This window comes from Psammomys obesus, unplaced genomic scaffold (genome assembly GCF_907164565.1).
Source record: "Psammomys obesus unplaced genomic scaffold, mPsaObe1.curated_primary_1811, whole genome shotgun sequence".
Taxonomy (NCBI): domain Eukaryota; kingdom Metazoa; phylum Chordata; class Mammalia; order Rodentia; family Muridae; genus Psammomys; species Psammomys obesus.
In genome coordinates, this window is record NW_026596091.1 from 14,281,472 (window position 1) to 14,300,385 (window position 18,914).

Below are 18,914 nucleotides of genomic sequence, written 5' to 3' on the forward strand. Positions count from 1 at the left end.
AAAAAATCCCAGCACTGAGGAGGGGAGGTGTGTACAAAGTCCTAATTTTAGCTAAGGACATACTGACATTTGTTTACTTCTGGGGGAAGGAAAGTCAGTTGTTTTCTTCAACATACTTACATCTGCTATGAGTACTGCACTCCAAGCTTAGTCTCATGCTCAGGAGAAGTCAGCCAACACAAACTGGACTCCATGGTTTTAGTTTTTGTTTGCTTGCTTTTGTTTTGTTATTGTTATTAGTTTGTTTTGTTTTGCTTTGGTTGAGACAGAGAGAGAAGGAAAGAGAAAGAATGACATTTAGTGGATGGGGGAGGAAGAGGATCTGGAAAAAGTTTGGAGAGGAAGCTAAATCAAGTTCTCAAAGAACAAAAACATTATTTCTTAACAAATAGACATTAAAAAAAAAGCGAGTGAGTGGTTGTGAAGAAGAAATTGCAGAAAGTTTAGACTATGAAGTTGTATGGTTTGCTTCTCACCATTGGCTGTGACAGAAGGCCACTTGAGGCAGATTTGTTTGCACAAGTAGTCAGGTTTGATTGTTTTAGCTACACGCTTACTAGCTTAAACTATTTCAGTCGTAATTAGAGTCCCATACAGGGAACTTATAAGTTGTTGTCAGGACATTCTGAAGCCATAGTGGCTATCAAAGTCTAGAACATAAAATAAGCATATTGGAGGGAGAAAGGGGGGCAGTGATCTTAGAGTCTGTAGTCTTTTTTAGTTCCCAGAGGGAAGAAACAACTCAAGCAAGAAGAGTGCTCCGATTGTCAACGTTAGTCAGAGCCTGTGGTGACCAAGCACTCGGAAGTGGAATGTATACTTGGAGGTTCAAGAAGGCTGCTTTTAACTTAGAGGTAGGTGCACTCTTTCAACCAAAGTCTAATGCTTGCCAGGACCACAAGCAACATCCAACATTTATCGTGGGTTAAATCTTGAGTCTTTGTAATTCAGTAAAAGGACTGGCTGTCTCTTACAAAACTCAAGCCAACAAATCCTACAGTACTATGGAAACTGGAATGCATTAAGAGAAAACTGTGCCTTTGGGTTCTGGCAATACATAAAGAACCTAGATGGAATCTGTATATAAACAAAGGTGCAGCAAAGAGCTGCAATGAACTCATAGATAAACGTGGTATAAGTGGAGGATTTACCAGAATCTCCCTTGAAACTTGGCCTGCAGAGTCATCTTAACACAATGTTAAGGCTTGTAGAATATAATAACAAGTACCAAAAGAGAGGCTGGCAGAGCTTGCCCATTTTAAGAGCCCTTAATGAAAGTAGACAAGAAACAACTGGTGTTGGGAGGTGGCCATGGGCAAATTTAAGTGTATGAGATTACACAAGGGAAAGAAAAAGAAAGGTACTGTGGATTTGATGATCCATGAAGGAAATAATTTTCTTTTAAAACATTTTTAGGTTTCAAAAGCATGCCCACTTCAACAAATGGAATCATAAAAGTCAGAGGAAAATAAAAATTTTAAATGTTTTTCCACTTGACCCAGCCATTTTTAGTCATGTACATCTTTCAGACAGTAATAGATTAACAATGTTTTTTTCAAACCAGATTATTTGGTTGCATGGCAATATTTTTACAGAACTGAGATAAGACCTTTTTTTCCTGCAACTTTCTTTTTTCACTCCTCTGTGTGGTTCCGCCAACCCTTCACAGGAACAGATAAAAGATTGTCACACAGATCCAGTCACTCATAGTGTTCCCAGTTTTTGTAATTGTAAGCAATGGCAAGAAGATAAAATAAAAGGCTAATGTTTTTAGAGGTTCTGTTGTCATGTCAGTAGGTTCAGACCAAGAGTTCAGAGAACTCTAAATGATAGCACCAGACTATTTCTTCTCATTTTATTTTGTTTTCTTGCAATTTATCTCAATAATGTTATGTGTGTGTGTGTGTGTGTGTGTGTGTGTGTGTGTGTGTGTGTGTATTATGTGAAGATCATGGTTAATTACTACAAGTATGAGTCTAACCTCTGCTCCACAATGAGTTCAAGGACAGCTTGTACCATATGTCAAGATTGTTCCTTGTTTTATTTTTTTTATTTTTGTTTTTCTCTTTTTTAGAAAAGATAAAACATTATGATCATCTTTGTTGCATTTTTCTAGATACTGAGAACTTGATGTTACTGTGATGAGGGTGAATCTTTAGAAATAGATGTTTATATATTGAACTTGTAATAATAATCTGTGTAAATTCATTTTGTTTTCTAATGTTGTTATCTGTATAGTCTTTAAATTTTCTATGACCCAAAAATCTGTTGAGATTAGCTTGGTTCTCCATTTTAAAGAATTGCATTGAAAATAATTTTGTTGAAGAAAATATGCACGTTAATAGAACAACCCATATGTAGAGGGGTTCAGTAATTATTGCAAAGTAAGCAGAGATGAACATAAATCATCAGTCAGAAACTAAACATGAGTTTTCATATTAAATTTACTATTTTAAAGTGGCTTCGAATCCTGAATAGAAGATTACTGTTGCATTGATTATTCATGTAGTAATCTGTCCTGTCCAATAAAACAAATTTACTTTAAAACAGACATAACCACATGTCTGCACATCTATATATTTTATATATGTGTAACTATATGTTTGTGTGTTCATTTCTGTGATACATATGTATAGAACCTACATATATGTGATGAGTACCTCTGTTAAACTGGAAGAGTGAATATGATTAATACATCCATTTCTAAATTCTCTATTATTTTTCTTTAGTCCGTTTGCCATGCTTTGCTGCAATGTGCATTATTAACTGCAGCAGCTGAAGGTCCAGGTTTTCCTAGCTTTCTTCTCATCTACATGTAGTTTTGTCTTGGCCTTTACAGTCCACATGGAAATTGTTCCTCTACCTTAGTAAACAAAACTGGGATTGAGCTGGATCTACAAATTAACTTGGGAGATTGACAGAATAACACCACAAAGCTTTTCCATCTTTGAGCATGTTAGTAAGTCTCCAGTAACCTTCAAGCAACACAAACTTACTTGATTTTTATGCTCCTCTTCCATGCTGCCTCTTTCCTAGGTGTTTTTGACTTCCCCAAAAGATCTCTTCCATTTTTCTGTAAGTATAAGTTTTATTGATTTTTCTATTTGCTTTATTCAATATATTTTTGATGTACCCAAGGTGTTCACAAATTCACGTAATTATGTGGAAGTTGTTTTCAACATTGTCTGGGTATTTTGAAGACAAGATCACTTTCCACTTCCTCCATCAGTAATGGTAATCTTTTTCTTTTATGGTCACTGTGCTTTTTATTTTCTTTTCTATTTGCATTCAGCAAAATGTCCAATGTAGCACTCGGATTTAAAAAAAAAAGTGCTCCAGTTTCAAATGAAAATACCCACCATCCCTCCACTAACTATGTAGCCATTACCAGAGCATTTCTTTCTGTTTGTAATTTTCTGATTTTCATCATAAATGTGTGTGGACTACTTAATATGCTTTTGCTCTATCTTTTGATAATATGTTTTAGTCTGTCCATTAGGAAAATTACTAAATGTTTATAAATGTTAACAAATCTCGCATTTTTATTAAGGACCTATGTGAACCATGTATTTAAATGTATTCATATATATATATATATATATATGAATACATTTAAATACATTATACCTTTTTTTTAAAAAATGGGAAAATTGTTATGATAGTCCTATAAGAACATTACACAATATTATTTTCTCTTAATGTAGCTAAGCTTTGTTATCATTTCTCATGGACTCATGAAAGGAGTTACAAAATATCATTTTCTCTTCCTTAATAGAGACTGTTGTCTGCTCTTTCCCGTGGCTTGCGGGATTTCACGTAGCAGACATTAATATATATATATATATATATATATATATATATATATATATATATATATATTATTGCTGCTGCTATTAAAACTTGTTTCCTAGAAGAAACCCTCAAATCCCTAATGCAGTTACATTTGAAGACAGGGATGCTAGGGAAGCAGTTGAGGTTCAGTAATGTTATAGGTTTTATTTATTTTTATTATTATTTTCATTTTATTAACTCTGTATCCCAGCTGTATCCTGCTTCCTAATCCCCTCCCAATCCCACCCTCTCTCCCTGATCTCCTCCCTGCCCCTTTCCAAGTCCACTGATTGGGGAGGACCTCCCCTTTCATCTGACTCTGTTTTATCAGTTATCTTCAGGACTAGCTACAAAGTCCTCCTCTGTGGCCTAACAGGACTGCTCCTCTCTTGGGGGGTGGGGTGTTCAAAAAGCCAGCCATTGATTTTATGTCAAAAATAGTCCCTGTTCCCCTTTCTAGGAAAATCCACTTGGTTACTGAGCTACCATGTGGTACATCCGAGCAGAGGTTCTAGGTTATATCCATACATGGTCCTTGGTTAGAGAAACAGTCTCATATAAGACCCCTTTGTCCAGATATATTTGGTCCTTGTGGAACTCTTATCCTCTCCAGGTCATATTAACTCCCCCTTCTTTCATATGATTCCCTGCACTCTGCTGAAGGTTTGGTTATGAGTCTCAGCATCTGCTTTGATACACTGTTAGGTAGAATCTTTCAGAGACCCTCTGTGGTAGGCTCCTGTCCTGTTACTTGTTTTCTCCTACATCCAATGTCTATCCCATTTGTTTTTCCAAGTGAGGATTGATCACTTCTTTCTTGTTTATCTTCTTTAGGTGTATTTCATTGTTTATCATATCTTATAAGTCTAAATAAGTGAGTATATATCATGTGTGTCTTTCTCCTTCTGGGATACCTTACTCAGAATGATCTTTTCTAGATCCCACCATTTGTCTGCAAATTTCATGATTTTCTCATTTTTAATTGCTGAGTAGTATTCCATTGTGTAAAAATACCACATTTTCTGTATCTGTTCCTCCACTGATGGACATCTGGGTTGTTTCCGGGTTCTGGCTATTACAAATAAAGCTGCTACAAACGTGGTTGAGCAAATGTCCTTGTTGTGTACTTGAGCAACTTTTGGATATATGCCTAGGAGTGGTATAGCTGGGTCTTGGGGAAGCGCTTATTCCTAATTGTCTGAGAAAGCACCAGATTGATTTCCAAAATGAGAAAGGATCTTCACCAACCCTATATCTCACAGAGGGCTGATATCCAGAATATGTAAAGAACTAAAGAAGTTAAAAAAGCAATAAATCAAGCAATCCAATTAAAAAATGGGGTACGGAGCTAAACAGAGGATTCTCTGTAGAGGAATATAGAATGGCAGAGAAATACTTAAAAGATGCTCAATATCCTTAGCCATCAGAGAGATGCAAATCAAAACGACCCTGAGATTTTACCTTACACCCATCAAAATTGGTAAAATCAAAAACTCAAATTACAACACATGCTGGAGAGATTATGGAGAAAGGGGAACCCTCCTCTGTTGCTGGTGGGAATGTGAACTGGTACAACCACTTTGGAGATGTTATAGGTTTTAAGTGGCCAATACTTTTTCAACCTTTTAGTTTTTGTCTTTTGCTTATTTTATACATTTCTGCTTTATTATTTTAATATTATCAGCTATACTTATGATTTATATTTTAAAATAATGAAAGGCCTTGTATCTCACTTAAAGACTTGTTCAGCTCTGAATTCATTAAGTTTTAAAAAGTAATCTCACCATTCTCAGCGAAAATAGATTTTACTCCTAGTCCCCCTTTTTATCTTATTATATCCACAGATGATTTCTTTTGTTCTGTATCAGTTATTGGCATCTTCAAACATGCTCACCCTTCTTGAATCTTCCCTAAATAGGAAAACAATGCTTGAGTTGTCTGTGAACAATTACAAGAAAGATCTAACAGACATCATGATACTTGAGCCTAGAACTGTTAGAGTTAAAAGCAATGGAGGTAAGAACATAAGAAACAGCACCCTGGACAAAACAGCAAGGAATCATTATTTATTGTCAGAAAAGGAGTGGATTTAGGATTGAGCCACAACTGGTTTCAGTATTTAAAAGACAGGCTGATAAGTGTGAGCCAAACTGGCATAAAAAAAAAAGAAAAAAATGGTCACAGAAGTGGTCAAAGAATCCAGTGCCATGGAAGTCAGCAGAATGTAGTGCTCTGGAGAGAGGCAGTTCTTATGATGCTCGGCACTCGAATGGAAAATGTCTAGTGATTTTTAGCATTGCTGTGGCTATTTGAGTCCATCTTAAAAACTATTTTAGTGGCAAAGAGGAATGAAAACCATATCCAGGAAGGTGAATTGAGGATAGGAAAGTCTGAAAGGTAAAAACATCTTAGGTACATTTCTAGAATTAGATTGAAATGCACAGAAGGTAAGTCCATAGCTGGATGAGGTAATGTATGTGATGGTTGTATCAACAAGAACTTTGACCACATGTTTCTGATTAGTTTACTTCTGCTGATCCACTTCCATCACGACCAATAACAATCTTCTTGTGCCCATATTGTCACTTTCTTAAAAGCTTGCCATCTTTCTGTAGCAAGTACAGCAGTGTGCACACTCATTGATTGGCCTATCTCTTGTGACATCATTTATCCATGATCCTTCCCTACTGTAAAGTCAGAAAGCTCAATGTTTACTTCAGTCTCCTGGCTATGTATAACCCCCATACCCTAAGTTTCAAGAAGGATTGAATCAGTTTACCTTGCTAGGAGACATTTCCTAGAAGCCTTATGTATAATAAGGGACTAGTAAGAATTTCCTCAAAGTATTAATGATAAATAAAGTATAGAAGAAAAGGAAGGAAAGCAGATCAAAGGAAAAAAACCCACAAAGGTGGAAAGAAAGTGCGAAAGCAATACTAGGGGTAAGAATTATTACTATTTTTTCTGGACAACATAAAAATTTTGAATTTAACTAGGGTTAACACCCACCTTACTAGTTTTTCTCTTGACCTCAGCTGATAGTTCACTCTGATTGTTTAATCTACTTTGTGCCACAATTTCTGTCAGATGCAAACTGGACACGAAACCTTGAAAATGTTGGGCATTACCTCTGAGAGGTACTTAGCATTCTTCTGAGATGACATTTCTTTAAAATTAATTTTATTTGTGTGTGTTGTGTGTGGATATGTGTGTATACATGTATACATGTATGTAGAGGTCACAGAACTTGGAGAAGTCAATTAACTCTGTCTATTGTGTGTTCTGGAGATTGAACTCAGAATGTCAGACTTATATAGAAAATGATATCTTGACAGAAACTAAAAAATGGCCTAATTTTGATTATTTCTTCAACAGGCTTCTTGGGAAAAATTATAAAATCATTGTCTACATATGACACCAGCTTCAGATTGTAGATAAAATAGCACTTTGAATTTACCCAGTGTATTAAAAAATTAATTATGATATTTATTATATTATACTTTTAAAAGAGGGATTTTTTGCTCATTAAATATACTTAATATCCATTATATTGCAGTAATATCTATAGTTACGTGTGTGTACCTATATAAAGACATGTTATATAACTCAGTTGCTAAACACAGCAGGGAGTAACACAAACAACTCTGCTTCTCTCAATTTCATTCAAGTAGGGGTGAAGAAATTGGTAAACCCATAAATAAATCATATATGTCTTAGGCCCCTGGGTGGTATGAAAATGATGTAAGCTGACACAGTGAGGTCAAAACAGGAAGATCCAGGAACATGGGAGGAGGGTGTCTGGATAAGAAAGAATGTGAGGGAGGATTCTGATAATTCACATCAAACTGGAATTTGGTAAAAGTGTAGTTATCTGATATCCAGAGGAAGAGCAAAGACTCTGAGATGAGGGGACTGTTCGGGGGAATAATTGAGGAGCAATTGTGAGTACGAACTTGCCAGTAATCTGTTGAGCCAGCATGAAAGAGAATGTAAACTGAGCTATGGAGAGTCAAAGAGTTCGAAAATTGCAACTGCATTTATGGCTGTCGAAATCACCACGAATTACGGAATCACCAAGTGAACAATGTTGGAAAAAATAGCTGAGCCAATAAATAAATTTCTCAGTTGTACTGATTGGTGATGAAGGAGTAGATGGGAACAACAAAAATCCCATATAGTCTACTAAAAAATGACTTTCAAGAGCAAGTATTTGTTTGAGGAGCAAGGGAGTGTGGCCCTAAATGCGTAGTTATGGTGGAGCAGAGAGTTAGCTGAGGAGTGTTCAAGAAGTTAAAAAAAAAGTCAGAGGAAGAGTTCTGAGGGAAGTGTCAAGAAAAATATTCCAACTTTATAAGTTTCAGAGTAAGGGTATAATATGAATATAGAAAACATTCAACCACAGAACCAAAAATTAAGTCAGAAAGTCAGTCAAAGGGGGCAGGAGTCTTTTTTTGTTTTTTTGGGAGTATTCTTTCATGATTTATTCTTTTTTTTTTTTTTGAGATATTACATCTTATTTCTTTTTAAATTATCTTTATTTTTATTAATTACAGTTTATTCACTTTGTATCCCCCCTGTAACTCCCTCCCCTCTTCCCTCCCAATCCTACCCTTCCCCTTCCTCACCTGTGCCCCTTTCCCAGTCCACTGAAAAGGGCAGTCCTCCTCCACGTTCCTCTGACCCTAGTCTATCAGGTATCATCAGGAGTGGCTGTATTGTCTTCCTCTGTGGCCTGGTAAGGCTGTTCCCCCTTCAGGGGGAGGTGATCAAAGGGCAGGCCAATCAGTTCATGTCAGAGACAGTCCCTGTCGGGAGGGGAGTCTTGATGATGACAGACAGTGAACAGTTACCAAACACCCAATAGGCTTGCTGCTTCATAAGGAAAAGTTGCTCTTTAACCTGGAGAGTTTACATTTCTTAAATCCATCTATAGAAAATGTTATCATGTATGTTCAGATGCAGTGGTAAAGACTCAGTGATGACAGTCTTTCATAACTAATCTGAAGAGAAAACACCAAGCTTTGCTCTGGCTCAATTACAGAGTAACTAGGCATCCTTTCATGGCTAATTTAATTTTATTATTTTGGACAGGGGCTATAGGAATGAATAAAAAACAACTTATTAAATTTCTCTGAATAGAAAGATATAAAAAAAATGCCATCAAGGATATCTGTGTAGATAAGGTAAGAAATACCATTAAGTGGATCTTGGATAATTTCTACCTGATTCTAAAGTCCAGAGTGTTATTATAGGAGACATGATGAAACTTGAATATTGTTGAATTTCTGGGATAGTAAAGACTTCTAGCGTGCTCATGTGACTTTAGAGAAAATGGTTCATACTTTTCAGCAACTTTAATTAACTAAAGATGACTGTTAAGCCTCAGGCTGAGAGAAATGTCTTGCTTTCTACTTTTAGGACAGTAGTGGAGGTGAAACCAGATTTAGAGAGGAGGGTGTTCTTTTTTGTGTAGACTTATATTTGTGTGTGTGTGTGTGTGTGTGTGTGTGCGTGTGTGCGCATGTATAAAACAGCATTTTTCCCTACTTCATCTTATATGATGTGTGTTAGTCAATTTTCATAAAATCCCCTTACTGAAGGTAGAATATATCTCATGTCCCCTTATTTATTGCACATTATGGTTAGGAGGCATTCCAAAACTTAATTAAATTGCAAATGTAAGCATTTTTAATTTTTAACTACATGAGTGATTTCCAATAATAAGTAAATCTTAAGAGGGTGAAAGGGAAATATTTTTTAAGAAATAAACAAAAATGAACATGCCTACTGAGCTTCTGAAAGACTCTACCCAGCAGGGAATCAAAGCAAATGCTGAGACTCATAACCAAACTCTTTGGGCAGAGTGCAGGGAATCTTATGAAAGAAGGGGGAGAGAACAAGACCTGGAATGGACAGGAGCTCCACAAGGAGAACAACAGAACCAAAACATTCTTGGCACAGGGGTCTTTCCTAAGATTGATACTCCAACCTTGGACCATTCATGGATATAACCTAGAACTCTTGCTCAGATGTAGCCCATAACAGCTCAGTATCCAAGTGGGCTCCCTAGTAAGGGGTATAGGAACTATCTCTGATATGAACTCAGTGGCTGGCTCTTTGATCACCTCCCCCTAATGGGGGAGCAGCCTTGCCAGGCCACAGAGGAAGATAATGCAGCCAGTCCTGATGAAACCTGACAGGCTAGGATCAGATAGAAGGGGAGGAGACCTCCCCTATCAGTGGACTTGGAGAGGGGCATGGCAGGTGATGAGGGAGAGGGAATGGGATTGGGAGGGAATGAGAGAGGGGGATACAGCTGGTATACCAAACGAAAAGACTGTAATTAATGTAAAAATTAAAAATTTAATTAAAAATGAACATGTGAGTGTTCATGCTCTTCTTTTTGCCTTGCTGCAATTTCTTTTGTTTTCTAATGCAGCTTGATAAAAAACACTGCAAGCTAGGTGCAGTGACCCCTGTTTATCATCCTGGAACTTGGTGGGTAGAAAGAATACTGCAAACTCATGACTGGCCTAGGCTAAAACATGCTCCAGGCAGGCTTACACCATATTCAAAAAGAAAGGAAACATTCCAATCTTGAAGAGCAATGACTTTTTAAAAATAGGTGATGAATGCATCCCTCAAGGGCGAATTTTCACCTTCAGGGGTAGTATACATAAAAACTATGTCTTCGGTGGTCTAGTGCCAATATCTTTTCCAAACAGACATGGTTTCGAACTAAGCAGTTAAAAGCAATGTGCACCTTCCCTGCAGTTCTTGAAACTGTCAAAAATGATTAGGTGAGAAATACATTCTCAAGACCCAGGAAAACTTCACATAAACATCTTCACAGAATGTTTCTCATTTGAAAATATGACCCAAAAGAAGTTGCTTTGGCCAGATAGGAGTCTCTGCATTAACTGTCAACCTCTGCAAAGTGGAGCTTGACTGCTCCAGGCCGAGAATGACATTGGTTTATGGGCATAAACATAAATATTTAGAGGACAGTTTCACAACATGTTCATTTAGTGTGTTCCTTTTTGACCCATGACCCTCTCAGCCAAACGCTTTTGGCTGGGTTTATATTGCCAGATGTGTATTCCCTCCTGGGAACAGCTCTCAAATCCCATCTAAAAGCAGTTGATGTTCTCCAAATGGTTGTGCCACTGGACATAACTCGCTGTGAAGCTTGGTATTATAGCAGGCATAGTCTACAGTTGGCTGAGACCACATTCGTATTTTCTCAGCAGGCTTCTTCATTATAATGGGCAGCATATAGAACAAAGAGACTCTCCTATAATACAGAGAAGAACAGCAATGTAAACATGTCAGAGTTATTTTGTACTGGAGGATTCTTCCTGGGACATTTGAAACCTTGAGATTGACATGAACACAGATTAGCGACATGAACACTAGCCTGATTTCTGTGTCCTGTAATGGTCAAGGGCTAAATATTGACATTTAAGTGGGAGACAGGTACACTCTTTTTCCTTCTGAAACACAGGGACCATCTCAGAAGAAATGGCAGAAAGAATGTAAAAGCCAGAAAATGAGAAGAGTGTCATGACATGCTGTCATCCAGGTAGAGCCACCATGAACGCAGGAGCTGTATGACACCTGCACAGGGTCCGGCTCTGACTTTCCACCAGGCATAGAGGAGGTGACCATGAGGCCTCATCTCTTTCTGAAGAACTAATTACTATTAGTGGTCATGGGATATGAGGCATCATTTTCTATAGGGTTGTAGCCAGTGGGGATTATGGAAGGAGAAAGAAAGATTGAGATGGACAGGCCACAAAGTGCAATGGGCTTAATACAATCACAATCACAACAAACTGTATATTTGTAAGAAGCCATAAAAAAAATAAAGAAAAATGGTTTTTCAATGTCACTTCTCAAATCTCTTTTCTTCTCCTTTAAAACTAGCCCCATGTTCTGTTGACCATTGACTATGTTGGTCTATATTATTCTCCATTGTAATTCTATCCTACAAACTGCAACCTTCATTTACATAAAAGTGTTCAGAAATCTAAGGGCAAGACCTGATCCTTACCTGGAATTAGAGGACATGAGATTGCCTACTCATCTTGTACTGTTTCACTTCTGGGCAAATATACTATAGTGGGGGCTAAGAAATCAAGTTAGTGAACAAAATTTTCTAAATTTCCCTTTGTTTTTGCTTTCTCGGTGTTAAGAATCCCTCCTTCCCTCCCCAACCTACCCAAACATCATCCCCATGTAAAAGAGGAGATTCTAACACTGGGATTTATAGAGAGAAAGGAACTCCCATCTTTCTCAAGGCTGTTAAAGGGAAGCAGAACACAGAGTCTCTAATGAGTGAGAGTGGACACAGGACAATCAGGCAGCATTCTCTTATACCTCAGAACTAGGCCAGACCAGCTGGCTGGCCTTCAAGGACAGCAGCTACTACTTACTGTTATCTGGAAGAGTGTCGCCAGATTAAGCGATTTGAAATAAAAAGAAATATTACATTGATAATTTTTCCACTCATGTAGAAAATGAGTTCACTATAAAAGACTACTCTATAATCCCATGAATTCTGCAAGGGATCTTTCCTTTCTCGCTATAGATTGAAAACAGTGGTGTCACCAAGATCTCCTCTTAGCCTCCCCACCCCTCTCTGTCCCTTTGACTTCCACCCTAGGAGTTTAGAGGATGTTCACAGAGTATTATGCAGAAGGTTGAGTTTATTGCTGCATAGGAAAAGGCACATACTCCAGAGTCTGAAGACTGAAATATGACCAGACAGACATTTTACAACTTATGCTTTATATTATTCTAAATTCTGTGGAGTAGACAGCATTCCTCAGCATACACACTTGGCAAGAGCATTTGGATTTATCCTTATGGAAGGGGACAATATGTCTGCCTGTTCTTATTTAACAGAAATCCTGTGGGACACAGGAATCTCACAAGGTTTAGGACTCCTGGATCAGTTAGAGATGGTCATCAATTAATGAGTTTCTGAAGATTATGTATCCTCTCAGGGGCCACAGAAGGAAAAGATGACTTGAAGCTAAGAACAAATACATTTTTCCCTTGGTCTTGTGTTTTAAAATGTGGCATTTTCATAAGGGCAGAAGACAGTCTATATTAAGTCACTCCCAGTGGAAATAAATGGTGCATTCTGAAACTGATAGTATCTCTGACTGACAGGAGACCACCAGTTTTTCTCAAATAAATTAAAGCATCCATTCTAAGTATCATTCTGGCATGGCTCCTTAGTGAAATATTCAATTTTCCCCCATATTTTCTCCGCTGAAGTCTTGTATCACATTTAAATTCAGGTGGGAATTAAGTTGAAATAAAGACTCATTTTGCTACCAACTCACTTCCTCTCAAAGGGGGTGGACCCTGCTCTTCCTCTTCTTCAGAGTCCACATCGGCTGAGAGTTAGCATCCCCTGTGAATTTCTGTTGCTATAGAAACATGTGTTCCTAGTTAACCTTTTGTTTTTCAAGGAGAAAAATAAACATGCCACCCACAAAAGGGCCCAACCAGAGGCTGGTCCCAAGGAACCCTACTTCCCTCCTCAGCCGCTGGGGCTGGAGACAACCGTTTTTCCCAATCTCTTGGCAGCAATGAGCAACAGCTGTACTAGCACTGGGGCTTTGTGAACCCTTTCTCTTAGGCCACATCCTGTCTGTCAAGAGAGAAAGAATGGTTCAGGTCAAATAAAGAGGAACATTACGCAATATAATTCCCAGGGTTATTTTTTTGAAAATAACAGCAGGCAGGCCACCTGAGGTGAAGGGTGATTAATAAAAAAATCTCTCCAATTGGACACTATGGAAATAAGCTTAGCATTATAGATAAAAAGCTTAAGAGAGAGGAAATCTAATGTTTATAAAGACTATAATAGACTTTAGACTTGGACAAAGTTGAGCCTGATGGCTTACAATTTGGACTCAAACCACAGCTGAACGGTATCAAACACATCCCAAGTCTTTACAGGACATTCTACAAAAGTTCTATTTCTGGGGAGCTGTCTCTGGGTTCCTTTGTGTGGTTAAGTAACTATTTCACCATACCTAATATTAGCCTGAACAAAGAACACATATTTCTTTCACAACACTTTTTTCTTCCATACTTTTTGTAATGTCAGTAAAAGATGTCAACATTCCCAGTCATTCTTGAGCTTTCATTTTATCCTGCTTGATAGTCCCATCCAGTTTGCCACATGTAAGCTGTTCAGGGAGTCCATGATGCTCATTTTCAAAGGATTTCTGGAATGTCCTTCTTAATTTTCTTGGTGGCTCCCATCCAAACCAACATCCCCTCTCACTGTATCTCCAGCATAAACCTCTCTTTTGTCCCAGCATGGGATTCCTGATGTAGCAACTAAAGGGTTCTTTGACAGTGTCAGGCAGGCTAAGTCACTTCTATACTTGCCACCTCTGACGGTCATCATTCTCTCCCACTGCAACTTTACCTGCCTTACTGCATTCCCAATCCCCTTGTTACCCAAATCTTGATAGGTACTGATTCTACATCTGAACTAATTTTGGGCTTTCATGTGACCCACCTTTCTCAGCTACAAGTTTTTAAAAGTGCTAGTTTTAAATAATCAAATCCAACACCCTTCATAATAAAATAATGTAAACCAACAACTAAAATATTAAAAAAGAAAAAGCTCATTTCCAAATATTATTATTTGACCTTTTTTCTACAATGCTTACGCTATGAAAGCTTCTTCTTTCTTCAGTGACTGGCTGCTCCGGGCCACTAGAAGGTGGAAACCTTTGCTAGAAGTAAAACATGGCACACAGTGCAGAGAATAGCAGTTAAGACAGCATGTACAGCCGTGCAGGCCCAAGACAAAGTTCCAACATAGAGAGGGAATTAGGCACAAAATCCTATCCCTGTACATGGAGCTATGGATTACTGTTATTTGCTAGGAGAAAGAGAAAAATATTTCTCCAAAAGTGTTAAGTTAGACCACTCTCTAGTGGTCATCAGACACATCTTAGGATATTTGGTGTAACAAAGATTGATCTTGAAAGAAAATAAAAAGAGACAAAATATAGAATAAAGAAAGGAGGGGTGGGTGGATCTGGGGAGAGTTGGAGTGAATATAAAGAAGACATGAAAATCAAAGAACTAATAAAAACAAACAAAAAGGAAACAAAACAAAGACGAGCTGGCTAAGTAATATTTTGGGTGCATTAAGTATATAAATAAGCACATAGTATAAAAAATATCTAATATTGACAATTGTCTTTAATCCCACTATTTTGGAGGCAAGATCAAGTGGAGCCAGTATGGTCTACAAAGTGAGTTTCAGGCCAGCCTGAGCTACATAGTGAGCTCCTTTCTCAAAATAAACACACACACACACACACACACACACAAAACACTAAAAACAAAAAAAAAAAAACAAATGCACAAAACTTCAACAATTATATTATTATGAGAAACCTACTCTATCACTGAAGACAAGTCCTTGGCTTTCTTAGTTAGATAGTGAGTTAGTTAGTTAGTTAGTTAGTTAGTTTGCTTTAATTGCTTTCTGAGAGAACTAAACAAACAAAGGGAAAACTTAAACCTGAGACATCGTGCATCAAGAGAAAACGTGAGCTGACCCAGAGCTTTATGTAGTTTCCCACCGTCATTCTAGAACTCTGCATCACTCTTTCCTAGTGGCTTTTCACCAACATGACACTTGTAGTTGTTGCTTTAGAGGAAATTTAGAAATATTTTGCTGTGTTTGGTTGAGCATAAAAGAAGGAGCAAACTTGCTTGGACTCTTTCTAGCCTTCAGGACAAGAGAGTAGTATGCTCTCAAGCTTTTCTCTTGAAAAATGTACTCTATTAACACAGACACTGCTGAATCTAATTAGTACCTGCATGGTTTGCGACTAAATCTCTCGTGTTAATAGTTCAGTTTATTTTTATTTTGTAAATGTCTCACTTTGGGCAAACTGGGGGACACAGCAAGCTGTGCTCACAGCAAGCTGTGATGAAACAGGTAGAAGGAGGGTGAGGCCTGGCTTGGCCCATGCAACCCCCTCTGGTAGGTTCCCCAGTGCCTACTGAGGCTGAACCCCTCTCCCATCCTCAGAGACAACAGATAGAGAAGCAGTTTAGGACAGCAAGATAAGGTTCTGGACACAAGCCAGTAGGTGAGGTGGCCCTTCTCCCTAAACAAAGAAAGGGCCACAGGGAGAGTGCTGAAAGGATTGTATGCCAGTCCCTAGCACAGGCAATTTTCTAAGGAGCAGAGCAAGTTTTTATGGTTGTTTGAAATGACTTACACGTCACTTTTTTTTAAATTTTTTATTAATTACACTTTATTCATTTTGTATCCCCCCATAAGCCCCTCCCTCCTTCCCTCCTGATCCCACCCTCCCTCCCCTTTCTGCATGCATGCCACTCCCCAAGTCCACTGATAGGGGAGGTTCTCCTCTCCTTTCTGATCTTAGTCTATCAGTTCTCATCAAAAGTGGCTGCATTGTCTTCTTCTGTGGCCTGGTAGGGCTGCTCCCCCCTCAGGGGGAGGTGATCAAAGAGCAGGCCAATCAGATATGTCAGAGGCAGTCCCTCTTCCCATTACTAGGTAACTCACTTGGACACTGAACTGCCATGGGCTACATCTGTGCAGGGGTTCTAGGTTATCTCCACGAATAGTCCTTGGTTGGAGTATGAGTCTCTGGGAAGTGCCCTGTGTTCAAATTATCTTGTTCTGTTGCTCTGCTTGTAGAGTTCCCGTCCCCTCCAGCTTTTACTATTTCCCACTTCTTACATAAAATTCCATTTACTCTGCCCATCAGTTGGCCATCAGGCTCAGCATCTGCTTTGACAGTCTATACTGCAGAGGCTTTCAGAGGCCCTCTGTGGCAGGTTTCAAGGTTGTTTCCTGTTTTCTTCTGGCTTTCAGAGGCCCTCTGTAGCAGGTTCCGAGGTTGTTTCCTATTTTCTTTTTCTTCTGATGTCCATCCTCTTTGCCTTTCAGGATGGGGATTGAACATTTTAGTTAGGGTCCTCTCTTTTGCTTAATTTGTTTAGATGTACAGATTTTAGTGTGTTTATTCTATGTTGTATGTTTATATGAGTGAGTATATACCATGCGTGTCTTTTTGCTTCTGGGACAACTCACTCAGGATGATCCTTTCCAGGTCCCAACATTTACCTGCAAATTTCATGATTTCCTTATTTTTCTTTGCTGAGTAATACTCCATTGTATAGATGTACCACAGTTTCTGCATCCATTCTTCAGTTGAGGGGCATCTGGGTTGTTTCCAGCTTCTGGCTATTACAAATAAAGCTGTTACAAACATGGTTGAGCAAATGTCCTTTTTGTGTACTTGAGCCTCTTTTGGGTATATGCCTAGGAGGGGTATGGCTGGATCTTGAGGAAGCACTATTCCTAGTTGTCTGAGAAAGCGCCAGATTGATTTCCAGAGTGGTTGTACAAGTTTACATTCCCACCAGCAGTGGAGAAGGGTTCCCCTTTCTCCACAACCTCTCCAGCATGTGTTGTCCCTTGAGTTTTTCATCTTGGCCATTCTGATGGGTGTAAGGTGAAATCTCAGGGTTGTTTTGATTTGCATTTCCCTAATGGCTAATGAGGTTGAGCATTTCTTTAAGTGCTTCTCTGCCATTCGATATTCCTCTACAGAGAATTCTCTCTTTAGCTCTGTTCCCCATTTTTTAAGTGGATTACTTGGTTTCTTGCTTTTCAGCTTGTTTAGTTCTTTATATATATTGGATATGAGTCCTCTGTCAGATAAAGGGTTGGTGATGATTCTGTACTATAGAGCAACAGTTATAAAAACTTCATGGTACTGGCATAGAAACAGAATGGTGGATCAATGGAATCGAACAGAAGACCCAGAAATAAACCCACACACTTACGGACACCTGATTTTTGACAAAGATGCCAAAACCATACAATGGAAAAAAGATAGGATCTTCAGCAAATGGTGCTGGTCCAACTGGATGTCTACATGTAGAAAAATGAAAATAGATCCATAGTTATCACCCTGCACAAAACTGAAGTCCAAGTGGATCAAAGACCTCAACATAAAACCAGACACATTAAATCGGCTAGAAAAAAAAGTGGGGAATACCCTAGAACTCATTGGTACAGGAGAAAACTTCCTGAACAGAACACCAACAGCACAGGCTCTAAGAGCAACAATCAATAAATGGGACCTCATGAAATTGAAAAGCTTCTGTAAAGCAAAGGACACTGTCATCAAAACAAAGCGACTGCCTACATGTCACTTTTGTGGTTTACATTTTCTTTGAGTATTTTATGTATGTACCTGTAGTTAAAAAATATTCCAAGCCATGTTTTGTCTGTGTTTCCTTTCCAGAAGACAGCCTCATGGTGTGGCTTCCTCTGCTGTGCTAGCCTCCCTTGCTTATCAGCCTGTGTCCCATGCCAGGGCCTACAGCTCTGTGACACCTGGATAGAGAAGTTGGATTGCGTCTAAAGGGAAACTGAGTCTACAAACTTGTCTCTGACTCATACACATACCATGGCATGTGTTTCCCCCCCACTAATAATAATAAAGTTTATTTTTAAACTGAAAAAAAGTTCAGTTTATTTTACATAACACACTAAGGAAAGCAAGGTTCCCTTATGGTTAAAGGGCACTTTTCAGATATAATTTTCCAGACAGAGAATTAGAGACAGAAGAAAAATTTTATGCTATTTTCTTTTTTATATTTAACTAATTGAAAACAAAAGTTGTATCTTGTATTTGTAAACACTAAGCTAAATAATACAGTATTTTTTGCTTTACCTCTAGAGTGATACCAATGAAATTAGTGTTTCCTTATAAAAAAGTTTTATCCTCCTAATTATAAGATTCATTTCCCATTTATTTCTTAATTTTTATGAAGTTTTATAAAGACTTTATATATTGAGCTTATTTGATAATCTGTACCTCTTTACAGCAAAATATAGATGAGGTAGCACCAACAACATGGCTTTTCAGTGCTTAGAAACCAAAAGAGATGACTTCCTCTGCTTTGAGTGTTCTTGGGGTAATGTGTCATTTTGGCATAGAGTCTTAGTTCTTAACAACCTAGTGATGTACAAACTTTGGTTCTCC

The 18,914-nt window shown here is 38.2% G+C and overlaps 1 long non-coding RNA gene across 1 annotated transcript; it reads left to right on the forward strand.

Annotated features, from left to right (window-relative positions):
* Positions 1-464: 464 nt before the first annotated feature.
* On the forward strand, positions 465-18,346 carry LOC129691776 (uncharacterized). Its single transcript, XR_008722555.1, has 3 exons — positions 465-854; positions 3,037-3,075; positions 18,171-18,346. It is a non-coding gene; the product is annotated as an uncharacterized LOC129691776 (long non-coding RNA).
* Positions 18,347-18,914: the final 568 nt, after the last annotated feature.